This window comes from Chrysemys picta, chromosome 1 (assembly GCF_011386835.1).
Source record: "Chrysemys picta bellii isolate R12L10 chromosome 1, ASM1138683v2, whole genome shotgun sequence".
In the NCBI taxonomy this organism is placed as follows: domain Eukaryota; kingdom Metazoa; phylum Chordata; order Testudines; family Emydidae; genus Chrysemys; species Chrysemys picta.
This window is the reverse complement of record NC_088791.1, coordinates 162,793,345-162,814,699: the sequence shown is the minus strand read 5'-3', so window position 1 is coordinate 162,814,699 and position 21,355 is coordinate 162,793,345. Positions and strand designations below refer to the sequence as shown.

The window sequence follows — 21,355 nt, the reverse complement described above, 5'->3', positions numbered from 1 at the left end:
TTGGGGGCACCAAATTTCCTGGTGCCCTGCGCAACCGCATACTGCTGCAGTCCCTGCTCTGCCCCGCCCTGCCCCTTCCCTGCTCCAGCCCCGCCGCTGCCCAGCCCCGCCCCACCCCCACTCCCCTGAGCTCTTCAGCAGGGCCAGGGCTGCACTCACCGGTGGCGGGAGTGCAGCGACCCGGCCCCAGCCACACTGCCGGTGAGTGCTGGGAGGTGGTGCCCCTCTGCCCCCCCAAGCCAGCCCCGCCCCCACTGCAGAGGCCTGGGGCCTGCTCCTCGGCCCCGCCCCCTTCCCGCGGAGGCCTGGGGCCTGCTCCTCGCCCTGCCCCCACAGAGGCGTGGGGCCCCACTCCCCCCCACGCAGGGAGGCTGTGAAGGGCCCCAGAATAGCTAGGGATGTCCCTGGGTCATGTCCAATAAAAAAGAATTCACAGAAGCCTGAGCTTCCCCAGGATGGGGCTGAAGCCCTAGCCCCACAACCAGGTAGCTGGGGGCTGACAGCCAAAGCCGTTCTTCCCACCCAGGGGAGCTGACAACTGGAGCCCCGCTGCCCGGGATTAACAGTCAAAGCCCTGAAGTCTCAGAGGTCACAAAAACTCACTGGATCTGTGACCTCTGTGACTGACTTGTAGCCTTAACTATACACAATGCAGGACGAAGGAGAATCAAACATAGGACCTTTCTTTATTTATTTGGAAAGAAGAGATTTCATATTCCCAATGGAAGACACATCATTGATTCTATTCCTGGATGCCCATGGTATTGATCTTTAAAATTCTGACATTTTTATGTATTGAAAGGCTATTTTAGGTCAACGTTGGCGGTGTTTTAAATTTATGAACTATATGTTTTCTCTCTCCGAGAGTCTGTACTGTCAAACACATGGTAACTAAGGCAGCAGCTGTAGGGATACAAAAAATAGTCCCAATACCATTATTTTTAAATTACCTAAAATGTTTCAAAAAGACATTTTGTTTTTCTGTAAAATCCATGGAGAACACATGATGATACAATGTTTTACAAAGGTTTTACTGACATGAGTTTGGGATGACCTGCTTTCATGACTTCATGAACAATTTCGCAATTTCGATCCACTTCAATAGTGTCCTCCAAAATGAATGTCGACACAAAAATTGAACCAAATGGTTTATCCTTCTTCAGTGAGAACTAGAAAACCAGCCATATTGTGGAAGCATGAACAGTTCCACTGGAACACATAGAGATAAAATAGTTTCACACTTGGATAAACACAAAAATAGATGAACCAATTTTGCTCAGACGCTCCATTGGTAAGTGGCTAAGACTGATATCAAAAGTCCAGTCCTATATTCCTTAGCTATAATTAGGTCACAAAATGATAATAATCCAAAGTCACTACCATCTGATGGCCATTCGTTAGCTGCATGAAATGTGACAGCAGTCTCAGTCCATTTTCTCATGCCTATGAATCCCCATCACTAAAAAGGGCCTGAGATATGATGGTGATGGATGCCGATGTAAAAATCAGTCCAAGAAAACATATTACCTCTCTTACCTTGTCTCTCTAATGTAAAATTCTAGACAGACAGACATAACACCATTAAAATGAGCATGAACTGATATTCTTGTTGGTAGTCTTAGCAAAGGAAAGAGAACGAATTGTCATGGCAAGTCAATTGTCCTTTCATCCCTAGAGATAGTACTTGCAGAAAGGATTTAGACCAGAAGTTCTCAAACTGTGGGTCAGGACCCTAAAGTGGGTCACAACCCAGTTTTAATGGGGTCTCCAGGGCTTACATCAGACTTGCTGGGGCCTGGGGCTGCAGCCCAAGCCTCACCACCAGGGTCAAAGATGTAGTTCAAGGACTTCAGCCCTGGGTGGCGGGGCTCAGGTTACAGGCCTGGGGCTTAAGCTCTTTGCCTTTGGCCGCCCTGCGTGGGGCAGCAGGGCTCTGGATTTGGACCTCTGCCTGGGGCAGTGGAGTTCAGGCGGGCTCAGCCTTTGGTCCCCCCCTTCTGGGGTTGTGTAGTAATTTTTGTTGTCAGACGAGAGTCACAGTGTAATGAAGTTTGAGAACCCCTGATTTAGCCATATCAGCTAGCAGTATGAGGAAGATGGCAGTGTCAGTATCTTCATTATGCCCGTTCTGTGGATAAACAGAAGACGTTACTTTCTAATACTGTATATGGAATAATAATAAGTGGAAAATATTATAAATAATGTACTGTGCAACTGTTTTATAGAAGGAAAAATGCTACTGTCATTAATTCAATCTATGATACACAGAGATTTATGGAAAAGCTTTAAATATTTATATGCCTTTCTCCATTAATACATAAGTGTATCTTTTAAGAGTTAAGGGCACAGAGTTAGAAGTGAGACGGTAATTTATGGTTTTATAGTTAAGCATTGCAAGAGGAATATTTCTTGGTTTCTAAATGAAATAGGATTATGACTATAGCCCAGACATCGTTCTAACTGTGTGATCCCCATATATAGTAGCTGTTACTTTATCTTATACCCTGATCTTGCAATGACATATGCATGTGTTTAACTTTATACACAAAGTAGTCTCATTGACTACAACAGGACTACTCATACATGTGAAGTTAAGCATGTGTGTAATTCTTAACAGAAATGGGGCCTTCATCTGTCCTAATGTCTATTGTTGCTGCTCCATTTTAGGGCATGCATCCATTATAATTGGAGTGTTTAGTCACAACTATAGGCGCTAATATGCTGCCTAAGCATTTCCGCTCTATATCACTGTTCTGAGTAATTCTTAACTCCCTAAAGTAGTTTTCACCTATCAGAATGAAATTTTCCAGACCCCAATATGATTTTTTTTATTTAGAGAGAGAGAGGAGGACAAGGCAAATTAAGATCATATTGGGAAGATAAAATTCATTTCGTACATAGTCCAGTCTATGAAGTCAAAGCAGATGGAAAAGGATCTGTTAGAGTTCTTCATCGCCTTTCCTTGTGACTCCTTACCATTGGATATAACACCACCCCTCTAAACCACCATACAGGAAGACATAGAGAACAAGGAAAAATAGCGCAAGGAGAGATCAAAATGAGGACAAGAATTTAGACTGCATTGATTCTGATGCTGAGAGTGAAGATCAACTACTTTATGTAATGATAGTGGATACTGTCCATGGCTGAGAAGCTCTGAATCAGGAGACAGAAACATTTTATGTGTGTCTGGAAAATGTGAATATTGCTGATCTGGTAAACTTGGAAAGTGCAGATAGGACTGTGTGAATGGTGGGATATTTGCGCCAACCACTGAAAGACATGAATGCCAAAACAAGGCCATGGACGTTGAAACCATAATATTGCTTAAGTGCATGTTATAGAGTACATGAGGGCAGATTATCATCATTCACTGGCATTCAAAGTTGTCCAGCTAGAGAGAGGAGATCCTCAAAGACACTGACCTATGAACATTGAGGGTATGTCTACATTGCAATTAAACGCTAGCTGCTAGTCCATGTGAGCTGACTTGGGCTCATGGGGCTTGGACTCTGGGTCAGTTTAATTGCAGTGTAGATGTTCAGGCTCAGGCTGGAGCCCTGGCTCAGGGACCCCATGATGGGGGAGGGTCCCAGAGTCCAGGCTTCAGCCCAAGTCCCAACATCTACACAGCAATTTTTAGCCCCACAGCTAGTCAGCTGACCTAAGCCACGGGTTTTTTATTCCAGTATAGACGTGCCCTTAAGGTCACCTACTTATTAGTGTTTAATCCAATTTTTGGACTGGTAAATGCACCATGGGGTTATCCTCTCCAGTTTGCTAAATGCCATACCAAGTACCTTTTTCCGTATCTTATTGTGCATTCTATTCAAGACTGATATAATCTTGGTAAATAAAGTGACATTGACTTATGCTAAGGGTATTGGTTTAAATCAAGTTTTTTATAGCTCTGGATGATTTGTTATTATATTTATTTAAAAGCTATGTTTCTCAATAGCTTGCTATATTGCCAATGACTTTGAATTACATGATCATATAGGGAGCATTATTTAATAAAATGTTAATATCATTGGGAATTTAAACAGTTCTGTTGGCTGTTGAGTTGCCACAATTGCCACAGACCCTGAGCGTAGAATATACTGAAGAAAAATGCAGACATTTCCATCCTTTGTTATCACAGCTTGTGAAAGAAAAAAGAGAGACAAAGACTTACCTGAAAACAACTGTTATGAGCTTGTGAAATCTGTGGACAGATGAATGGAATGCATGTTATAATTTGTTAATAGAAATGTAGGGATATTACACTTATGAGGGGGAAGTGTAGCATTCATAAGGAAATGCCAGGGTTATATTTACCTACGTCCTGTCCCTGTAAAGAGTGGGGGCACTGCTGAAGACGTCAAAGGTCACAGCTCTGGAGAGAGGAGTGTGGATGGGGCAACAGAATTTGATGTCCTCTGAAAGGATGCAGCAACAATGGGGTTTGTGCAAGCGGCATTTGTCTGTTTTTGGATATAAGCTTAATACAACTCCCACTTTGAAACTCTCTCTAGTCAGGGAGTGTAAGCTATACATCTTATAAAGCAGGCAGAAAGGGTCTGTAATTTTGTGGCAGAATTCTCCTGTTGACTTGCCCTTTTAGCAAATGTTAGGCATAGTGAGGTTGTGCTAGTGTAAGTGGGAGTGGACCTTGGAGCATTGTCTTCTGTTTAGATTGTGAGGAAATGTGAAAGTGATGCACTGACCCACCATTAAGTATTCCATCTACCACTGCGCAAAGTGCAAAATATTCTCACTTAGGTGACATTTCACTAGTGCTCATGCCCTGGGTTGGCCGTCTGCATTGAGGTGAATGTCACCTTTTGGTAATTAAGACTATTAAGTAATATTTACATTACTTTTTTATTAGGTATAATTGTTTTGGAATTGTCTATGCAGCACCTCAAGCTCCTTCATAAATAAAAATTACTCTCTATCCCTTTGGGTTACCAATAATGAATTGGAGTTTCCACATACCAACTTTTTCATATTTGTGTGGAAGGAAACCTGCAGGGATTAGTCCTAATACCTTAAAGCTAAACAAATATTTACTAAGCTATTCTGCCATCATTTCATGGCCAAAACGAAGTACAAGGTGACTAACATTGTTCTTATATTTGCCACAATCAGCAGTCTGGTAATTTCTGCCTTGTTTTCAAATGTACCACAGACTCTTCTTTTATGGTAATTTTGTGCATATTGCCTCTGAGATGAAGTATGCCATTTTAAGTATTTTATGACTTCTTCATTTCTCGTAGTTTTTTCATTTCCCAGTCTAATATTCAATTTCCTTTCTGAGGACTTTGTCCGCGCCAAGCTTGAAGTTTTAAAAGGAAGTTAGTGTTACATTTTCTGAGGGCAAAAAAGCATCTGGAGTCCAACTTTTGGAGCTGGAAAGAGACAGAGGCAAAGCTGGTTCCACCCCATGCAATGTGCCAGTGGAGAATTAGAGTGAGGGCCTTCAAGGTGGAGGGATTAGAAAGAGGTCCAGTTCCTTTTCTCCATGCAAGTCTTGTCCAGTCTGGTCCTCCTAGAAAAGTCTCATCTTGGTTGCCATAGCAGTTTCCATTCAAATATATTGGGTACCAGTCCTTCTCATGGTAGAGTCTTTCTTGCTGCTTTACTATATGGCAAGCTCTGTCTTTCTGCAGGCCTCCCCACTTTAGGGTGATTGATCCAGACTGAAACTTGCAGTGCAGATCTCTTTAAACAGCAATAACTTACAAACAATGCAATTTCAAAACAAGCACTCCTGCCACTGAAAATAGTTTTTTGAGTACCCTGCATGTGAATTTTACCTGACAGTTCACTGGATTCCTTTTTTCCAGTTATAGGTGGTACCAATGATATTAAAACATTTATTATGGGGCCTTACCCCCTTCTAATGTATACATGAATGTTTGATGTTTTGGCGAGAAAAATTCACTAACCACATTATAAAAAGCCATGGGAGCAGGGATCCATGGATTTGTCAGTTGTGGACTGGATTACTGTAATTCACTGTATCTGCAGCTGAATGTGCAGACAGCGCATCGAATCCAGGTGATGGAAGATGTGGCTGCTTGCCCCCAGCATGGTTTAGACTGCTGTGAACACACCCAGTCCATGCTCCTGTTCTTCCACTGGCTCCCAGTTTGTTTCCAATGTCAGCTGAAGGCCTTGATCCTTATCGCCAAAGCAATTAATGGATCAAGCCCAAGCTAAATTAAACATCCAGTTTCAAACTGTAAACTGTTCAGATAGTTGCTTCCCTCTGGGATAATGCAGATCACAAACTGTATGAGAGCTGGGGGAAAAGCATTCTTTGTGATGGGATCAGGCTATGGAATGAATTTTCAGAGATTAGGCAAATCCAGAATCTGACCATTTATAGTCATATAGGCACTCACCCCTGGAATGCCCACTCATGTCAATGCTGGCATCACACCGTATGCCCCCTGGCAGCTTGGTGTGGAGCGGTGGGTGTGTCCCTGCCTCATTTCCACTTATGACTATCAATACATTCACTTGTATATAGTGAAGGGGGGAGGGAGGGAGATCTAGGTTATTTAAACAAAGGGTGAACAAACATGCAAGCAAGTCCTCCCTTCCCCCTGTCATGTCCTAGCTGACATGGAGGGGAGCAAGTTAATATTAGTCCCTCTTCCCCATATGAGCCCATCTGTCTCCACTGTTGAATCTCTTCACTAGTAAGGCCCTCTGACCCAGGACCCTGTTCTGGAGTTAGGCCTCCTGCTATCATCTGGGGATCGAAAGGCACTGCAGTGACGCCACTATTTTTGTAGCTCTAAATTTGCTTAATGGTTTCACTTAACTGATATTGGCTACCTTACAGGTGGCTTTTATTTTGTTCCTCCCGAGAGCATATATTCCATTAGTACTGAGGCAGGTTTTTGGGGCCAGGTTTTCCATGGAGTACATATTAAGGGTTGAGTCTGCTGAAGTTTTGGAGGTTCTAGTAATAATCAGTGTTCTCTCCATGTTGAAGAACTCTCCAGCATTAATTTTAAACATGCCTGGATAGAGACTGATATTCTGAAATGACACGCTCTGCGTAGCTTGTTCATTTTCTTAACTATGAAGTCCAGGAGTGTCAATCACTGAAACACACACAAGTCTGATTCACACACACACACACACACACACACACACACACACACACACACACAGTTAGTGTCCAAAATTCAACCCTTCCTGGAGTTTGCCCTTAACTGTTAACATAAACAACAACCACCCCTCGGCCTAAATTTCATATTGAGCTTGGCTTATCCCTAGAATTTCTCCATGCAGGAACAATCTATCCCAACCCTTAATTCCCTCTCCCCAGAAAGTGATACTCCGACCCCTCTTATATCCTGGTTAGAGTTAACTAGATTTGCCTGCCTTTTTGAGTCAACATAAATTACGTCCTTCCACCTTGTTAATGGCCACATCTAGAAAAACACACCTAGTGCTTGGAATTGTCTTGATAAATCCCTTAGTTCAAATGCAGCATCAAACACAATTCCTATTTTTTGCACAAAATTAGATAAAATCTTAATATTCCTGAGCCAAATGCATATAGCATTTACATATTCACAAGGGTTGCATGGGGAGAGCTTAAAGACTAGGAGAGCTATGCACAGTGACAAATGGTTACAATAACTTTTACAGGTCTCATTCTAGGTGTTATCTTGTGTTAGTGTAATAAAGATGTGGCACATATGAGTGCTGGTAAGACACTGAAGTTTATCACGTGAACTCAGGCACTTGACAATGGTCAGTATTACAGAATGTTAATATCTCTGTCACATGATAGGGTCAGTATTGACTGACTCCAGTGGCTACTGTTACAGTTATCACCTTTCTGCGTTTGTCAGATGGGACCACCTTCCCCACCACCCAACCAGGAACTCTACCATGAGATGCAACAATGCAGCACCATGACGTTTTTGACACACTATGGCAATTTTCCATTAAAAAAGAAAAGGAAACACCCTACCAAGTTGTGATGGAGCATGATGACATTTAATAGGCCTCAAAAGTGATTTCAGGACCTTTGAAAGTCCCCTAAGCTTGTGGGAAATGGGATGATCTTAATATAATGAGGATGATACCATCAACAGCAGAACCTGAGGTATTCTGAATTGATGGTATGGTGAAGAGTTTATAAAAGGGGAAGGAGAAAATAAATTCCTGAAGCAAAATGTAGGGGAAGTTTAGGGAAATAGAATATTATTTCCCCAAATTAGAATATGGCCAGAACACTGGGGCTTACCCTTGAAGTAGGTGCTATGTGAGCTTTTATAGTCACAAGTAGTTGGAATCTCTGAAGAAGTTCATCTGAAAAATGGCACTGTTCAACAGCAAAGAGACCCTGCTGGTATGATAAGGAATTAATCAAATACTGACTACATAGAATCACCAGCAAAACTTATCATAGTATCTTAAAAATTCTCCAAAGCGTGCAGTCCAGTTACTATGCAAAGTTAGTACTCATATAGGAAACCTACAAAAAACCTACCTAGATGACAAATGAAGTGGTGATGTCTCTGGCGGTGTCACTTTCCCTGAGTCAGAGCTAAATCAGTGTTTCAATGTGATGCTCCAAAGGAACTGTGTTACTGGAGGCAGCTTAGATACTGCCATTTTTGTAATTTGGGTCATTCTTTCTCATGGACTGTAGCTAAATGTTACTGACATTTTTATTTTATTGCTATTCATTTAAGAGATGGGCTTTTAAAATGACACAATTGCAAGCTTCTGAACAATAAGTGGAAATAAGAAAGGGAGGTATTTTAATGATAACATTTTCTCAGAATGTCTGTATTTTAGCAGTGATTCTAATGTAGGCAGCTCATATAAAAATAGCATGTAGCAGAATAAAAAACCCCAAACACTTGGAAAATGGAATACAGTGATTACCGTACAACTTAAGGGCTGTATGTGTGCAGGTAAGAAGTGTAGTTCAAGAATTCAGCTTATGTTCTTTTCTGAATAATTTTTGTTGTTGTTGTCAAAAAAAAACAAAAACAAAAAAAACCCGAACTATTGTAATGCCCAGGGAAAAAAATTCACCAAAAGTCAGCAATTAGAAAGGTGATAGTTGGCCTTGATGATGCTTATTGCACCTCCGGAATCACACTGATGTAAGTTCAAGGCTGTAACAATAATAAACATAATCCCCACCTTGGTTATTTTGAGATGCGAACAGACTATAATTTTCAATGGATACCCTTATCAATTATATCACAATTCTGTCCAGATCTTCAAAATAAGTTTAGAGAGTAGAAAGGAAGTGCAAGCTCAAGCACTCCATAAAAAAGTACTTTGTTATTCTCTCATCCACCAAGCCCCATGAGAAATATAGTGCAGATAATGCAGTATGAGGCTGCATTAACATTTGCAAGCCCTCCTTCTGCACCATGGAACTCCAGCTTTAAGGTGGGCCAGCTATTGCCTTATGAGTTCTTGCTACTGAGTTCACTATGGAGCTGTGCAGCTTGGGAAAGAAGAAGAGACCAGGGACCTGAGAGCCAGAACAGAGACACACAAGTTCTCTCTGACTATATCCCTGGTCTTCTGCATATCTCCCAGGACTCATAGAGTTTGGGAGTAGAACCACTACCCAGAGAACAATCCGGAGAAAACTATGATCCCAATGCTGCAATAAGGACCTACTTGGAGCACTCCTGCACCTGAGTGGAGCCACATTGAAGCCAATGAGGCCTCACCCAGGGTGCAGTGGGTAACTTGCACAATGTCCATTGCAGGAATGTGGCCTATGTGAAGTGATTCTCATGGAGTGACATGCTGACTCCATTGAAGTCAATCGCAGTCTTGACATTGACTTCAATGGGGCAGGATTTCACCCATGGAGTTTTCCTCCCCCCTTAGACTCTCCTTTTATGGGAATTCCTGTGAGGACAGGGCGACCCCATGTATACTATAAAGATATAGATACACCTCCACCCCCCCGTGATTTAATATGAGATCTCTCCTTTACTTAGTCATATACAGTATATATATACACAAGCCTTATCACATTATCAGTATCCATGGTTTTTGTATTATCATGTTGGTTTGTATTTGTTATTTATATTATAAATCATTTAAATAGATTTTATTTAAAAATGAAGATGAACCATGTTTTTCTTCCCATAACGGAAATATCTTTGGAAAGCTGCACATTTATGGTCTTTGCTTAATTTCACAATCCCAAATTGCTAATAAAGAATATTGTTAAAACACTATTTTCTTCCTTTGTGCATGCACAACACTGCACGCAACTTTAGTGCATGCATAGGCACAGACCTCCAGGAATTTCTGATCTTGGTCTCCTGTTGCAATTTGAGCCTACACATGTTTCTCTGACACGTGATCTGTGCAAAATCTTTTCTGAGCTTTTTTTAAGCCCTAGTTTTGTCCATGGGAATGTATGGTATTTTACTACTTCAGATGTGAAGATCATTGTTATAACAAGGGTAGCAAAGCACGAGCTAAAAGCACAAATGAACAATGTTTACAGGAGAAATGAAATTTTAGATGGATGGATGGATAGATGGATTCTGATTCTCTTCTCACACCAGTTTTACACTGCTGTAAGTCAACTGAACTCATTGAAGTTATGCCTGCTTTCCTTTACTGTACATAAAAGGAGACCCAGGCCCAAAAAACTGTTTAAGATTCCAGAACATTTATATAACACAAATATTGGTTTAAAATTACAAAACAATATATTTTCAGATACACACCAAGTTCTGAGTGGCTTTTGTGTTTCTCTTTGTATAAGGGTTTGTTTATACTAGTAAAGTATATCATGTTATCTATCAAATTTAAACTAACTCAATGCTAAATGATTTGGCCCTTACAGTGGACAAGCACAACCTTGATTAAAAATGAGCTCTGTGGTTTTAATTGCCTTTACTATACATTATTATCGGAGTACCACTATTACAGTAGATGGAGCTGCACAGATATAAGCCATTGTAAGATGAGAATCATGCCCACTAGGTTTCTATAATCTGCAGTCAGGCTGCAAAGAATGCAAGGATTCTTTGCGTGATATTGGAACAAAAGAAAAAAGGATAGCCTAATATATAGTTCAATGGGGTCAGAGTGATAATTTACACTATTTTGTATGTTGTACTCTGTAGTGGAATTATTCCCTAAGAGGCATGTCAAGAAGCTTTTTGTCCATGTATATAAAGCTACTTTAACAGAAGTAGGTTTTCTACTGAGAATTATTGTTTTTGTTCTGAGTTGAGCTAGCAGCTTATTTCAATAGTTTGTTAGCTCACAGTTGCCTAAACCATCACAACCATCACCTTTATCTCCCATTTCATTCAACAGGGACTTAGTGCCTGATCCTGTCCTGTATCCTAAGGAAGGAACTTTCTCTTTTTCCAACTCATAATGTATTTCCAACTGACGTAGGAGGTTTTGTCTTGTAAAACCAATAGCTTGATCTACCACAGCTGTTGAACATTTTAAGTCAGCATCATTGTGGGGCAATAGGAGTTCCCTTTAAAGCCATAAAGAAAGTATGAAGATAACCAGGGCTACTATGCAAATATAATTAAATTGTTATTTGCTGAGGAAGAAGTGAAAGTACTGCCATAAAAAGCCTTGAGTTTTTTTATAATGAAAAAACTCAAGGTCAGTGGGAACTGCTGAGTACTCAGCACTTTAGACTATCAGGTCACATATTCAGGTGAACAAATATTAATTTAGGAGCCTAACTGTAGGCCCTGTGCTCTGGAGCCTCATCTGGTGTAAACTGGCATAGTTCTATTGAAGTTAATGAAGCTATGATGAGTTACATCAGCAGAGGATATGGCCCCCAATTTTGAAAATCTTGGCCCAGGTTCTTTTTCCCTTCATAAATATTTTGGGGGACTAATAATTTTTCTGTCTTAATTCTTAGAAGATCAGAGAAAATTCATTGCAATCCTGTTTCCTCTCTCATTTCCATCTCTCATGCAAGTAAAATGACCAATTTCTGGATAACCAGTTTTGGGGCTCATTTCATTATGAAATACCAAGTTTCAAAAGTTGGGCTTTCACTCAATGCTGCAAATCTTTGACTGGAAGCAGCCAATTTTTTAAACAAATTGTGTCCTTAATCAGCAAAAGGATGAGATTGAATTTGATTTATCTTGCAGCCTGATCTGTAAGTGAAAGACACAGTGTGTGGTTAATTAAAAACAGCCAACAAGAAGTCTGGATTATACTCTAAATTATGTTCTCTTTAAAATTAGAGGAGCTAACAAGCATGAAAGAGATGGGAAAATCAGCTGAAATTGACACTTCACTTTCAATGTTGTATGCAGTGTTGTTGTACCCTTGTTGGTCCCAGCATATTAAAGAGACAAGGTGGGTGAGGTAATATCATTTATAGGACCAACTAATGTTGGAGAGAGAGAAACTTTTGAGCTTACACAGTGTTCTTCAGGTTGGGGAAATGCACACAGAGTGTCACAGCTAAATACAAGGTGGAACAGATTGTTTAGCATAAGTAGTCAGCACATATTTCAAGGGACCATTCCAGGTGAAGTGGCCTGTTAACACCCCTCCAGTCATAGGGGGAAAAGGAAAGCTGTGGGGGGTTGTTGGTGGGTTATAAATTGTTGTAATAAGCCATACATCCAGTGTCTCTATTCAGCCAATGATTTGTAATGTGTAGCAAAATTATGAATTTAAGCTCCCAAGCTCATCTTTTGAAAGTGTTGTGCAGGTTGAGGATGAGGACTGAGAGGTCAGATATAGAGTGATCACTTTGTGAAAAGTGTTCACCCATAAGTGATATGTTTTTTGTTTGTTTGTTTGTTTTTGTCTTATCATTTTCACTTTGAATGGTCCCTGGAAATATGTGTTAACTACTACGCTAAACAATCTGTTTCACCTTGTATTTAGCTGTGATACTCTGTGCATGTTTCCCAGACCTGTAAAAGAGCTCCGTGTAAGCTCAAAAGTTTGTTAATTCTGAACTCCCGTCCTCAAACCACACCTCAGTCAAGCTCCCAGCCCAAGAGGAACAAGCACTACCCTTTTTCCAGCTCTCAGAGCTTCATGGATCTTTCACCTCTGCAGAAGCTGGAATTTGTTGCAATGATACAGTTCCACAGCTACAAAAGCCAGGATGTGGGGACAGAATTTAGGATAAACAGGAAAGATTAAAATCTGAATTGATTATGCTCAGGCCTCTGGTCCCAGAGACTCTCAACTCAGACTGCTAAAAACTACTCTCCCAGTTTAAAATTTCCCCAGCCTGACTGATTTTGTCTTTTATGCCTTTAGCAGGCTTTGGACTTCAAGATGCCAGATTGTATGGAAACACATGTCCATCTGTAACAGAGTAGATTGAACAGTGCTTAATTTGTGCCAGGGCTTGTCGAGGCTGAGCTCTGACACCTCTAGTCTTGGCAGTTCATAGCCTCATAACCTTTGGGCTTGCTGCATCAGTTTAATGTAAAAAAATTGCTTGAGCCCCAGCACCTCTTTCATTACAAATTAAGCACTGAGATTGTTAAATAAAATTTGAGTTTTCAGTTACAGATTCAAAGTGTAAGATGGAACGCTTGGTCAGTGAATCTGAAAGATCAGCCGCATACCTCCTGCTTTACAAATTCCTCCTTTTGCCAGTCAACACACATAGGCCTAATTTCTAATTCATGCAGCATACATTGCAGCATCTCTCAGAAACCCTACTACTGCAATTGCAGGCACCAGTAAAGAAACACGGTATGCGGCATTGCACAGCTGAGATCAGAATAGCTCTCCCTTGTAGAGAGTGATTATGGGGTATGCACAACTGCCTTTGTCAAGTACTGTAGGCATTTCTCAAGTGCTTTAAACTTCTATTTAAGGGTCACATGCTCCTTCAGAGCAAACTCTCTAAAACACAGAAATATCAAATAAGTAAAACAAACAACAGGAATAATTGTTCTCAGAAACTGATTCATAGAGATTAGATCAGGTTGGGCTCCTTTTTTGACTGATATTAATACTATTTTACAGTACTGAAAAGAAAACAAACTGGAAGTGGATTATTATTTAAAAATCTAAGGCAGAATCCTGAAAGATATTGAGTGTCTATAACTTCCATTAAAAAGAGGACTTGTGGCACCTTAGAGACTAACAAATTTATTAGAGCATAAGCTTTCGTGGACTATAGCCCACTTGGGCTATAGTCCACGAAAGCTTATGCTCTAATAAATTTGTTAGTCTCTAAGGTGCCACAAGTCCTCCTGTTCTTCTTTTTGCGGATACAGACTAACACGGCTGCTACTCTATAACTTCCATTAGCTCCCACTGGGACAACAGCTGCTCAGAACCTTTTGTCAATTGGCACCAAGCCTTTTTGGAATGTTTTCCTTAATCAGTGTTAGACTGACAAATAACTTCAGTGTAGCTGGCCAGTAGTACCATTTTGGGGACATGATTTAATAGCCATGTTAGAAGTTTTTAGTTTTATACCCTAATGCTCCAGTGTCCTAATGGTCTACCAGCTCTTCTCCCTCCAGCAAGTCGAATTTATGGCCCAATATAGACTGATAGAAACTTTGACTCATAGGACTCTTGTGGGCCTCAATATCCTGGGGCCTCCAGACAGCTCTGTGGACCTTCCCAAGTCTCTCTACTTTAACTTCTTCCTGCACCATCCCCAATGCTCCCATGGTTAAAGTCACATGAGTGGGAATTTCCTCCTGCTCTTACCTACTCTGATTTTGGTGGTACTTGCTCCAAAATGTGTTCAAAGAGGAGGCAAGGAAAACAAGAGGGGGAAAGTTAAAAGAGGAATTGGTTACATTCTTGTTGCATGCCCAGTGACTGCTAGTTAGGTGCAAGTTACATTGCCACTTACATCCATTTTTTTGATCAACTTATATTTGATGTACATCTTACCTGTACATCATATCATTGTTGAGGCTTACCCTGTGTCTCTTGTATAAATACTAATAATTTATTTGGAAAGGAAATAAGAGGGATGGACACGTTTAATAACAAAATAACTAATACACCTCTACCTCGATATAACGCTATACTCGGGAGCCAAAAAATCTTACCGCGTTATAGGTGAAAACGCATTATATCGAACTTGCTTTGATCTGCCAGAGTGCGCAGCCCCGCCCCCCCCCCGGAGCACTGCTTTACCATGTTATATCTGAATTCATGTTATATCGGGTCGTGTTATATTGAGGTAGAGGTGTACTACAGTGTATCACTTGTAATTAAAACACTGATTGAATCTTTTGTTGAAATGGTTATTAGCTGCAGCTCATCTGTGCACAGAACACTTGTTGAAGTCAAGGGGAGGTGCATGTTTTACATGGTTAGAGTATCAGCTGCAGAATATATTATGTTCAACAATGTTCAGAAACACACCAATTGCTGCAATATCAATGAAATTGAAAAAATCATCAAGAAGCTTAAATCCTGAAGTTTTTAGTAAATTTAAAAGATTTGAATCCCCATGAAAGCAAAAATTCATAATTGTTTTATACCATAACCGGCTCTGTTATAAATAAGTGTTTCAGTCATACAAAATAATCCATGTCCTTCCACAATGCATAATCCAGGGAAAAGTTGCGGTTCCAAAGCCAGCGAAGCTGTTTGTAGCAGGTAGAGGCATCAATGGTACATTAAATTGCTTAGCTGCTTCAAATGCCCTCTGACTAGGAATTTATGAACGAGAGCAGCGTGGCCTAGCATCTGGAGAAGACTACTGTGGGAGCACACTAAGAATGCCGACAATCTGTTCTCGAGTGTGTATATCAAGAGTGCCCAAGATTCACAAGGAGGATTACATTGGCCACGTGCTAGGAGCCTGAGTGACATGCCCAATTTGCAGATATTTTTACATAAATGTATGTATTAAAAATTTAGATAATCTTAACAGCAGAAGCTGAGCAGGAAGAACAATTAAGGGAAGACTAGTATTATCATTTGCATTATAATAGCACCACTTTTTAAAAAAAGGGGTCTATAACAAGAAAGCAAAGTTGAGTGGGCAGTTACAGCTGTGCTATCCTGCTGTTTTTCAGGGAAAATCAAAGATATCCTGGATGCTAAGAAACTGTAGAGTCAGAGAAAAGTAGTTCAGGACTGGCCTGTCAGAGTTTCCCATACTAATCAGTTGTTCCTTGTAGAGGAGCGGACTCACCCCTGCGGCGCCTCCTGCTGGTGACTTCCGGGAATTAGCTCATTCCAGCTCCGGAATGCCCTCTGCAGGCCGGTGATCCGCTTGTCCTCTGGCCCCCCGTGTCCCTCCCTAGACCCCAGTGCCCTTGTACCTGGGGTGCTGCCCCCTAGTAGTAACCCTTCAGTCTTAGGGTCTCCCCTCCCCAGGGAACCCCCACCCACTAGTCCCACCTCGCCTCAGTATAAGGCTACTGCCAGTCATCGTCTAGCCCCAGGCCCTGGGGCAGACTGCAGTATCAGCCTACTCATCACTGGCAAGGTTGGGTTTGGACCTGCTGCCTTGGCCTACCTCTGGGCTGCCCTCTGCAACCCCAGTACCCCTTGGCCTTCTGCTAGGCCACAGCCTGGGGTTTTCCAGGCTGGAGCTCCCCAGCTCCTCTGCCTTTCCCCAGCCCTGCTCCACTCATGTACCCAGTCTCTAGCTTCCTGCAGCCAGGCCCTTCTCTCTCTGAATGCAGAGAGAGACTGAGTCCTTGCTCCTGGCTCCCAGCCTTTATAGGGCCAGCTGGGCCCTGATTAGGGCATGACCCAGCTGCAGCTGCTTCCCCAATCAGCCCAGGTCTTTCTTTCACAGCCTGCCAGCCCTCTCCCAGGGCTGGTTCCAACTCTATCAGGGCTGGAGCAGGTCACCACCCCGCTACATTCCTCTTTATCGAAAATGCTCTCACTGTCTATTTAGCTGAGGCCTACAGGCACCCTGCAACCAGTTAGTCTGCAAGATATCAAGTTCAGTTACTAATACTTACACAATATATGGAAAAAAATACCAGGAAAAGCCTTCAGTTTCAACTATGAACTTGTAAACTATCATGGAAATTACATCTTCTCTGCAAACTTTTTGCTCTCAGTCCTTTTCTTGTGTTCTCCATCTGCTCCAGCCCCCTTCATAGGGAAAAATTAAAATGCTGATAAGGAGACAATATGTAATTCATGCAACTTGATTCTCAGCAGGAATACCCAAAATGCAGCAACACCGTAACCCATAGTCTGCAGGTCTCAATAGTCAATACCCTATGCTCCACAAAGCAATATTGAAGGGGCCCTTGAGGTCATTTAGTGTGCTGCCAGCAATCTATGGGGAAGGCATATGTTTGAAAGCACATTTAAGTGTGTGGATGGTTCAGTGTCCACCAAGGACAAAATTCAATTTTCACCTAGGGCACTAGCTGTTTGGGCACTGCTGGATGATTTTCGAAGTGACAGATATTGAAAGGTGTGTGTAATGGACTCTGCTCTCATATAAAACTAACAAAATACAAGCCAGGACTGTGCTTCAATAAACTTCCTGCAACTTGGAGTTTGTTTCTGTGACATGCAAAACTGACTGCAGCAGCCAGTGAAGAGTTATAAGCTCACTAGCATTTTTTTTTACAAATAGGTGTATTCAAGCTTTTGAACTGGCCATGGAAACAATTAAACAGAGCAGGGCATGTATTTAGGGAAATAGTTTATTACAGTCTCAGAAAAACTAAAGAGCAGGTGCCCCTGTGCTCATTATTTTTAAATTACATCCTTGTACTTTAATTGTTCTGTAACTAGGTATTTGGGAGTGTCATGCCTTCTGAGTTGAAGGGAAAACTTTGCTGAAACTTTGTCATCCAGAGAAATGTGTGAACAAAATGAAATATTAACATGAGATTATTGTCTGGCCTGTTTGTATCATAGCTATATGTGGACAAACATTTGTTTGGGAAATTGCAATATTAATTATGTTTAAACATTGCAAATTTGTACCTGTCACAGTACCTGTACCGGGTATGCAGTGTTGCTGTAGGCATGTCAGTCCCAGAATATCAGAGAGCCAAGGTGGGTAAAAATATCAGGGGGTAGCCGTGTTAGTCTGTATCTACAAAAACAACAAGGAATCTGGTGGCAACTTAAAGACTAACAGGTTTATTTGGGCATAAGCTTTCGTGAGTAAAAACCTCACTTCTTCGGATGCATTAAAGTAATATTTTATTGGATCAACTTCTGTTGGTGAAAGAGACAAGCTTTCAAGCTACACAGAGTCTGTGTAAGCTCGAAAGCTTGTCTTTCTCACCAGCAGAAGTTGATCCAATAAAAGATATTACCTTGCCCATCTTGTCTACTTATATCAATGAAAGTAATAAAAATGGTCTGTTTGGAAAAGTGCCTTTCTCCCCAGCAATTCTAACTCTAGCAGAGTATTTTTGAATTTTGTTCTGACTAAGTTTCCCCATAAAATCCCCTCTCATGTAGCTCTCTACTTTCCTCCCATATTACCAGTCCAGATCTTCTTACTGCATCACTTTATGTAATCCTTTGGCTGTTTTTTCATGAAGTACCCCAGAGTGCCTTACAAATATACTGACGAGTGTTTCAAAGGCATAAGATGGGGCTGCAAGATAGGAATTTACTTTTTAAGTGAATGTCATAGTAGGCTGAAAAGAAAGCTAACACACTATATCATGGACCTGAACTTCACAAGGAACTACACAGTGCAAGAGACACAGGTATATGGGAATCCCACCCCAGAAAAGAGCCAATAGGTAGTTCTGATTGCTCCCTGAGGGAAAAAGTATGTTACACTGGGTTTCCCATTTTATGGGTTATTTTACTTTGCCCATTCCTGCTAATAGCATACTCTCCACCACAGATAGGTTCTTTCACTGTTCATTTCTCAGCTGACAACACACCTCTGACTCCTTTGGGATGGGCTGGAGGCAGGTGAAGGTAGGAAGTGGCCCAAGGAAGCAGTAGTGAATTTGAGGAAGCAGACCTTAGCTGTTTAGTTCAGACTCCCTGAGCTGGAACCCGGAGAGGAGGGAGGGTCTGGGTTCCCCAACTGGCCTCCAAGAAGAGGGATGTAATGCTCTTCTAATATATGAGAGCAAGGACTACTGAGGCCAGGGTAGGGCAAAAATACCTGCCATAAGGTGATTGGACTGATTGATTGTATTCTTTATTACCCTGGAAGGCGTGGGGACTATAAGCAACCTGGCCAGAGGGCTGAGTTCTGAGAATGGGCAAACCACCTCAGGCTCTGAGTGGCCATTCACAGGGGGCACCAGATTTGAAGGGGCTGCTACACTGTGCCCAGCCATAAGGGGCACAACAGCTACTGAGTGACCCTTCTGCACCTGGGCATTACATGAATTATCTTTGTCATAAATCACACTTTGAAGCTAAGGGTTAGATGTGACCACTGTAGGGTCATGGCTTTAATGGACAGTGTTAGAGCCATGCCATTTAATGGACACTGTGGCTTTAATAGACAGTGTTAGAGCCATGCCATTCGGAAGGATATGTTCTATCTCAGTTTTGTAGGGCAGCAGGTACTACAGTAGGAGTATTACAAATATAAAAAATAAGTTGGCGGTGTGATTCATCAACTAAAGAACAGTCACAACTGTGCCATGATTTTCTCCTAATCTTTAATCCAGAGGGTGACAAAAGAAACAAAAACAAAATATTTTCAAATGTAGGTCCGTAAAATTAGGGTGCTAAATCTATATTTTGGCAGCTACATATAAATAGCCTGACTTTCAGAAGTCTTAAGCACCCACAACTCACATTCAGGTCCATGGGAACGATATGCGCTGAGCACCTTTGTAAACCAGGCTGCTTCTGTTTTGGTGCCTGACCATGAATCTAAGAGCCTTACTTTAAGCACCTAGGATTGAAAGTGTTGTCCAAAGTTTTGTACATTTAATTAACCAGAACCGTCATGCAGAAATCTAGTGAATGGGTGTGGCTCCTCACCCTTCCACACCTTGCTTTCTCCCTTTTTACAAGGTAGCTGTTCTAATAGTTTTCTATGTTCTCTGTGAACATCTCTCCGGCTCTTCAGTCCCCAGCCTTGCTTTGCTTCCCTGCCCTGAACCCCTGTGTGAGATCTCTGCTTGCTGGTGCTCAGGCAGGGCTTCTGCACCCTGTCAAAAGAACTGTAAATAAATTAAGGTAACCCCCTGTGATGACTGTAGTAGCTTTTTCACATGGTTTGTCTGTCCAGGGAAAGTATACTACAATCAGAAACCACCTTTTGCCGTTATCTCAATCTAAACAGATGCACCTCAGATATTAATTTTCTTTCTCTTCAGCCAATATTAACTTTTACCCATATTTCTATCCCCCCCATGCTTTATTTCACCTATCATTTCTTATATGTTTAAGTGCCTTGGCAATTTAACCTCTCAGTCTCTCTCTTGGTTTATTTCCAATTACATCATGCTTCTCACTCAACACACAACGTTCTAATTCAGCAACCTTATTCATATATATTCCCACTTTTTGATGAAACTAATTCATATGTTCATGTTTTTCTGCTTCTTTCCTTTTAGGTTCCCCCACTCCTCTGACTCCCCCCCTTCCCTATTCTTCTTCTTCTTGTCACTTTCCCTATTTTTTTTAAAAAAGAAGGGTTATAAAGGCCCTGTATTCCTAAATCCTTTCTTTTAGAAGTTGCATCATATACAGGGATTACCCGAAAAACCTCAATAGTTTCATACCACTCTGTTATAAGTGTGGGTAAAATTTTAACTTTTTAATGGTGACCATATAAGTGAAGCAACACATTTTTTTTCAGTCTTTATTAGATTAAGAGGGACAACGGAAAAAACGTAAGTTCCATAAAAAAAGATACATGGGATGTCTTCCCTTACAGCCTATGCAGAACTGATCATAAAATGGTAGCTGTCTCGAGCTAAGAGCAGAGTTCCAGAAATGTATAAGGTCTGGTAGGCAGAAAATGAATTCACAACAGCTACATAGCTAGAGACTATATACCTCAGTAACTACCAGAATTAGGAAAACTCCACCACCGCCAAAACACAAATAAAAAGCCACATATAGAACACATTATAATTTTTTTTCCTTCAGGAAAACCAGTGCCTCCTTGTACCAGTCAAGCAGGGAAATGTGCCTGTAAATCTCACCTCACAGCAAATACTCCAATCAGTAGCATCAGAATGCAAACAAAATAACAAAGGTGTGGAAGAGTGAGAAACTGTTTGAAATTTTCAGTAGTTCTCAGGGACTGCATCAGCAGAGAATCATACACGGAGTCTGGTAGGACATGTAAAATCGCACTGAGGAGGAGACAGGTATCTAGCTCAAAGAAATCATCCAACCCACCTCTGTTATAGATTTGGTTCATCCATGCACCAGCATCGGCTGCTTCTCATCTACTCAGGAGCTGCTGGAGCCACCTGCT

At 41.4% G+C, this 21,355-nt stretch overlaps 1 protein-coding gene and 1 long non-coding RNA gene across 2 annotated transcripts in view; both read right to left on the bottom strand.

Moving 5' to 3' along the window:
* Nucleotides 1-21,355, bottom strand: part of NECTIN3 (nectin cell adhesion molecule 3) — a 198,791-nt gene that overhangs the window by 141,472 nt on the left and 35,964 nt on the right. The window lies entirely within an intron of this gene.
* On the bottom strand, nucleotides 335-4,758 carry LOC122172214 (uncharacterized). The gene is made up of 3 exons (XR_006172344.2): nucleotides 4,318-4,758; nucleotides 4,175-4,204; nucleotides 335-2,128 (listed from the first exon to the last, which is right to left on the bottom strand). It is a non-coding gene; the product is annotated as an uncharacterized LOC122172214 (long non-coding RNA).